The sequence below is a fragment of the Nannospalax galili genome, unplaced genomic scaffold, assembly GCF_000622305.1.
Source record: "Nannospalax galili isolate Female #2095 unplaced genomic scaffold, S.galili_v1.0 scaffold180, whole genome shotgun sequence".
NCBI lineage: Eukaryota > Metazoa > Chordata > Mammalia > Rodentia > Spalacidae > Nannospalax > Nannospalax galili.
Genome location: NW_008348199.1, coordinates 3055232 through 3062369, shown reverse-complemented (window position 1 = coordinate 3062369; position 7138 = coordinate 3055232).

Genomic DNA, 7138 nt, shown 5'->3' with positions numbered 1-7138 from the left:
TATCATGTGTCAGGAGCAGTCCACTTTTTAATTTTGGGAGACAGGGTCTCTCCCTGGGACCTAAGGCTAGGCTTAGGTTTGGTGGCCGAGAGTCCAGGGGTCCCCATCTCCACCTGCTCAGCGCTGGGACTGTAAGCATGCCCTCTCATGCCCGGCTTTTCACATGGGTGCTGGAGATCCAACTCACGATCTTCCACGTGCACGGCAACCACTTCGCAAACAGAGGCATCTCTCCAGCCCAGATAAAACTAAATTTATACAGCTTAAATTATTTTATATAGCTCACATATGGAATGACACGTGCTAATTAGACTTCTAAATATTAGAGAACGCATTTACCAAGGCAGATATATTGCCTTTTACACATGTTAGAAGCTCCCCAGAGGTCTTGAACTTATATTTAACAATCAGTATGTCAAGTGTCTTGGAAGTTTTCTCTCTCTTACCTACATTTATAAATATTTATCTCATTTACGTGTATCTAGTTTGCTGGCTGATTTGTTTTCCGGTAGTGGAGCTGGAGCCCGGGGTCTTCCTCATGCTGTGCAGACTTCACCACTGTGCCAGAGCCCCAGCCCCCAACTGATTCTTTTTTATTATTTGAATTGCTCATCAACATTCTGAGGCATTAAATTCAAGCTGTCACCTAACACTTTTTTTCATATAGATATTACAAGGCTTTATTTAAACAAGACCTCTATAAATTTAAATACATGGGAATGTAGTCCATTGAAATATGCATGAGACATCTGCCAATATTAAACCAGTCTTACATTTTTTACCTATGCTTTTCCAAATTACACAAACCTTGAAAAGCAATTGGGATCATATTTGATAAACAAGCATTTATTTCCTGCTTAATTTGGTACCATATACACAATATACAAACCCATGGCATGCATGTGGACAAATAATATACACCTTTACATAAATACGTATAGACAGAAAAAGATTACCCACGTCATTAGTCAGTATCCACTGTGTGTCCAAGTATCTAACACAATCCACTTCTTTTGGCTCATGGGCTCAGAGGTTCAGTCAATAGTTCCTTGGCCCCATCTCTGTAGGGCTGAGGCAAAACTGAACTGGGCATCATGGAAGGAAACATTTGGCAAGGCAGAAGGCAGGGAGAATAGACTGGGCTGTGGACAACAGATATCCTTCCAGGGTACTCCTCCAGTGTCCAGCTTCCTCCAACTAGGCCCTTTACCCTAACAGTCCATCCAACTATGAAATAATCAATGGATTAATCCATTGATGACATTACCATACTCATGATCCAATCACCCCTTAATAGCCCGACTAGTTGAGTACCATCAACACATCAGTCTTTCTGGGTGATGCTTCATAGCCAAACCATAACGTATAATAAGGAATCAGATAACCCTAATAGCCTTCCATGCCAAGAGTTACCTAAGGCTCCAATGATACAAGGTTGACACTGAACCAGTATTCCCCATCTGGAGACCATGACTATACTTATGACTATACTTGGGTTTGCTTGCTTGCACTGCTGCCTAGCCAGCCCTCTATGGTGGAGTCAGGGAATTCCCTTTGCTAGTGCCCTTCCTTTTGGAGATATATATATATATTCCAACTCAGGTACCCTGGTTTTTGTTAGATCAATGGGGAGGGCAGGGGAGGGGATAGAATGTGTGAATTGCAGAAGAGCCACAAGCCTCATTAGGGATATTCATAAAGTGGCTAAAACTGGCCCTAAATTGGCAGCCTGGCCTTGGTCAAGCCTTATCAACTGGTCACTCCCTGGACTGAGAGAGACTGTTCATGGCACCCGCCTGTCTCCTTTAGTGCTACAGATAGCTCGCCTGCCTGAGAAAATAATCTTGGGAGACAGACCCTCAAGGACAGCAGACCCTGGCACGAAGTTAGTTAACTCTCAAAGCTGTGTGCAGCAGAGTTCCTGTGTAAGTCCAGGCTGCTCCCCCTTTTGATGCAGAGGCCTGTTTTCCATGGACGGCTTCCGTGCTTTGCTGTGTTCTCTAAATAAAAAGGACACGTTCCTTTCCTGGAGCAGGTCTGGCTCGGAGTCTTATTTCTAAACTTTAAACTTCTTCCTTTTTCTGCTCTCCTAAGTCTAACAAAGGACACAGGCTTTTGAATTATCCTAAGGCAGTGGCCACAAGGGACATCCTCCACCCAGGCTGACTGTAGAGTCTGAGGTCTTACCTTAACGTTTTGTGACTTCCCTTAGCAGTTTAGATCATGGGGTCTGTAGGCGTAGGGGCTTTGTCAGCAGTTTTTCAGTATAGAGTCCTTGTATAATTTCAAAAATGTCTAGATAAAGGACTTTCTTTTCTTCCCTTTTATAGAGTAGCTATGGCTGGAGCATGGGGCTGTGATTCAAAGCCCCATTCTCCAGCCAACTGGCCTCCTAATTTGTACTGACGTCAGGCTTTGCAACAAAAGAAGTCCATGTCTTTTTTTGTGAACCTCTTAAAACTAAACTGATCCCAATTAGTACTTAGGCACCCAAGGGGTGAGTCCTTCGAATGCCAGAGTCCCAGGTCTACTCTTTAACCAAGAGAGAGAAACGAAAGTAACTTGTGAATGCCAGAAGTGACAGAATCTCGGGACTCTTGGAGAGCCTTCTGGTGTCACGCCTGAAGGGTAATGACCAGGCATGGGACTCTCTGCAGAAGGGTGGGAGGACAAAAGTTGCAGGTGCTCACAAAATAGAGCCAGGTCAAGCTCACACCATCAGAAACCAAAGCAGAGTCCAGAGAACATCAGAAACTGACAGAGAGCACTGCAGTGACACGATAGGCAGCCTCAACGCGTCTCCCTTCCTTTTATTTTTATAGTTTTGGAGACAGGATATCACTTTGTAGCCCTAGCTGGTCTGGAGCTTACTATGAAGCCCCAATCAGTAATCTTCCTACCTCAGCCTCCTGAGCGCTAGGATTATAGGAATCAGCAACTAACTCAACTCAAAACAAGGTTGCCGAAGCCAGAGTGAAGCCAGAGCCTACCAAAGCGGAGTAACAAGACTATGGTCTGAAACACACATTCCTGGACCAAAGATACAGCCTACAGGGACTTGCCGGAGTGGTGCAGTGTGTCTGCAGTACAAATAGGTGATCAAGTTGGTGTCACCGCAGCTGTCTATCCTGTGACTCAGTTTACAAACTGTGAGCCACATGGCAGAATAGAGGACAGGCACAGGCAGCAGAGGTTGAGTTGTGAAGATGGGCAGGGTGCATCCTGAAGGCTACCAAGGGAAGAGCCTACCGTGGCCGACACTGAAGCCACAGTTCAGGCCGTCATTAGTCACCACCAGGGTCAGGCCTCCTTTTCAGGGTTCTAAGAATCCCTCTGTGATCATTAAAGGGGTTACCAATTGGTTGAGGGTTCTTTTCTGCAATGCAGACAGCAATCACACAAGGTCAAGCGTGGCTTCCTTCCCGTTAGCCTCCTTCTGAGCTGCTGTCTCAGATTAAGTAAAGCAGACAAAAAGTGCTGGTGGTCAGCCAGCAAACACGACTTAAAAAGGCAAAACAACCGAGTGTGGTACGCACACCTTTGATCCCAGAACTCGGGAGGCAGAGGCAGGCGGATCTCTGTGAGTTCCAGGCCAGCCTGGTCTACATAGTGAGTTCCAGGACAGCTGGGGCTACAGGGAGACTGTCTCAAAAAGGCCAAAAAAAAAAAAAAAAAAAAAGGCAAAACAGACAAAAGGTTGCTAGCATCGTGAAGACCACGGGGAAGAAGGGTGGGATGGGAGCAGGGCAAAAAGGCCTTCCCACGCCAGTGACTACGCCTTCCCAAGGCCACAGCTCAGAGGACGGAACACACCGAATACTTTGATTTCCGCCCTAAATTAGCTATTAAAAAGGTAGTCAATACACAACACACTCTTGATAAAGCAGATGAGAATCAGGCTTGCTATCCACACTCTCCCCATCAGGAACTCTATGAAAACTGCCTTCAGTTCCAGCCAGCTACTGAGGTGTGGGAGCCTGGCAGATGCCATGATGGCCCTAAACTTCAGTTTCCTTATCTGTGAAATGGGAATGGTTATTCCAACTCAGTAGGGATCGGGCAATATTCAGAGGTATAAACGTGGGCACACATAGGTACCAGTAAGTGGCATGATTGGGAAGTAGTCCTGCTCCCGTACATAACGACCTGTGAGCAGAAGGCTTAGTTCAATGTCAACTGCTCTGGGAAGCTGTCCCTGTCTGCTCGGTTCACATGAGATGTCAGGTACCCTCAGCTAGTCTGCCTCCTTCCCTGACCCACCAGTCTGTTTCTGTCAGTCCCTGGCCTGGAGGTGCACACTGAGAACTTCAGCTTGCTGTCCTGTCTGCTCCTGTTGGCGGTAAGAGCAGGGAAGCTTGTTGTCTGGCCACATGGGGCAGCTTTCAGTCTGAAGAGATGAGCCCCACTGACCTGGGCAGTAACAAGGGGGCCAGCCACTCCTGGGAAGGTCTGGCAAGTTACCGAGTTTTTTCTCTAAGTAGCAAAAAAAGTGTTCCAAAGCAAAGCGATAGTCTAGATCAGAAAGAAATTCACTGTCAAGAGAGGCCGAGGGAGGCCTTTTCTAGAGACTCCTTACAGTGATAGAGCACTTAAGAGTTTGTACCTGCCCTCCTCTCTCACCTTGACAGCACACAGCCTTTCCACAAAAAGAAACAGAAAGGAAAGCCTTCACAGGGTGGTGGGAGGCTTCAGGGAAATGAACGAAGTGGAGGAGAACTTCCAGAAGGCCCAGAATCCTCCGAACAAGAATCTGAAATAGGAATGTCCTAGATAAAGACGACTTTACAGAAAGTTCTGGACATTGAGCAATATGGTATTCAGAACTCACTCTCCTTATGGGCAGAAGCAGAGAGCCAACTGTTCAAACTAAAGGCATTGGCCATCTCCCCAGAGGCCAAGAGCAAAGAATCTACCAGTACTCCAACGGGTTAACGGGAGAAACGCTGAAGCCAGTCCTGGGCTTGGTGTGGTAAGCATGGGCAGGGCACCTGCAATGCCTCCTCATTTATTAGAGGCTCATATGGAGAGCCCTGTAATAAACAGAAGGTCCCAGGCCTGATGTCCCTCACCTCCAGGAGGTTCCTATCACCAAACAAAACTACCTGGGGCCACAAGAGCATAGACAGCAAGGTGTCATGGGGAGAGTACACAAGTCTGGATGGACGTGCTCACTAACACTGAGCACGCCCCTGCTAAGTGTTCACTTTCATCACTCCCTAGGAACTTAACACACTTTCTATCCAGAGATATGCTTGAGCCAGCCCGCACTGCACTACATCTTTCCTTTATCCTCAAAGCCTTCCTAGGGACAGCATGTGAAGGAGGGGCAGAGCAGACCTTGGACAGGTCCAATTCATGCAGCTTGTGCCTGTCATTTAAATCTCAGAACGCTGTGAGGCAGAAAGTATCCTCATTTTCTGGTAAGGAAGGTGAGGTCCAGGCCCGTCTCGACTCAGAACCATGACCCTGCTCTAAGGTGACTCACAAGACACAGCTGTGGGGCCAGGTCTAGGCTGGAAGGCCGCCCAGCACCGACCTCCTCACAGAAAAAGCAGACACTGGCACGCGATGTGCTCGGACCAGGCGCACTGAGCACCAGGGTGAGGGCCACTCCCCTACGTCTGCCTGGTGAGGCCTTGTTCCAGTGACAGGCAGAGCAGACACTGTGCGACTTTGCACGGAGACGCACAGGGAGCCAGGCGGGACCTTGGAGAATGCCAGGCTGGAGCTCGGGCTCCTTGCATTTGGAGTCTGGGAGGCCTGAGAAGCTGCGGGCTTCGGTCTGTAGGCTGAACCAGGTGGAACGGGAGTGAGCCTCCGTCTTGTGCCCTGATTCAATACAGAGCAGAGAGAAGTACGAGAAAGCCCTGAAGGAGCTTGACCAGACCACGCCCCAGTACATGGAGAACATGGAGCAGGTGTTCGAGCAGTGCCAGCAGTTTGAGGAGAAGCGCCTGCGCTTCTTCCGGGAGGTTCTGCTGGAGGTTCAGAAGCACCTGGACCTGTCCAACGTGACCGCGTAAGTGTCCCTGGAGGCAGAAAAGCCATCAGGGTGAGTCAGAGCGAGGCTGCTGTTAAATAAACTCGGGTGTCGTGCACAGCCTTGGGTGGCAGAGTCAGCCGGAGTCTTGTGCCACATTCCCGATGCCCGGGGCCCGTAGGCTGGGCCAGCACGCAGCACGGGCCGTGGAGGGCCTAGGCAGGGCCGGCATGGCGGGGCTTGATGCCATGCCTCTGGACAGGAAGGACAGCTGCCTGTCCTGGCACCACAGTTAGGACCAGCCACAGCCACCATGTTGGAAATCCACTCGGGGATGAGGCCAGCACTCCCCAGGCCTCGTGTCCTCTGCCCCAGGACAGTACAGTCCCATGTCAGGCCCTTTATCTTGTCCACACTGACTGGAGACAGACAGACATCTGTCTCCTCCTCTCACCCATCTGGCAGAACCACAGCCTGCTGGTGGAAGGAAATGGCATCCCTGTGTCTTACAAAACGGAGTGGAGCAGTCACTGCACTGCCTTGCTGTCATTTCGTCTGTGACAGCCTGGGAAGTAGGCAGCACTGACCCCATCTTACCGATGAGGACGCCAAGGCTGGGTGGGGCTCAGGGACCTGCTGCCACTGCACAGCTTTTAGGGGCCAGGGTTGGGACTGTCCTGCTCTTCCGTGTCTGAGGTGATTTCTTTATACTGGAGGTAACCGGCCTCTAACAAAGCCCATGATGGGCTCAGCTTGTGTCCCTTGTGTCCCAAGCCACGCCAGGCACAGGTGACATACTTCCTTTCTGGGGCTGCTGGAACTGTACCAACACCTGGGTGGCAGAAAACAGCAGAGGCTCATCACTCACAGTTCTGGAGAGCAGAAGTCAGAGACCAGGGCGTGCAGGTCGAGCGCCCCCTGAAGGCTCCAGGCAGGTCCTTCCCGCTTCTTGCAGCTTCTGGGGTCTGCCGCAGCCCTCAGCTTCCCGGACCATCTCTGCCCAGTCCCCTGGCCATCTTTACCTGAGTATCTTCACGTCATCTCCCCTGTGTGGATCTAGCCCCAGTCCTCCTTTTTCTAGGAACAGCAGTCCTGCTGGATTAGGCTGTCCTCTTGGACCTGTTTTAAGTTGTTCACCTCTACAAAAACTGTTTTCAA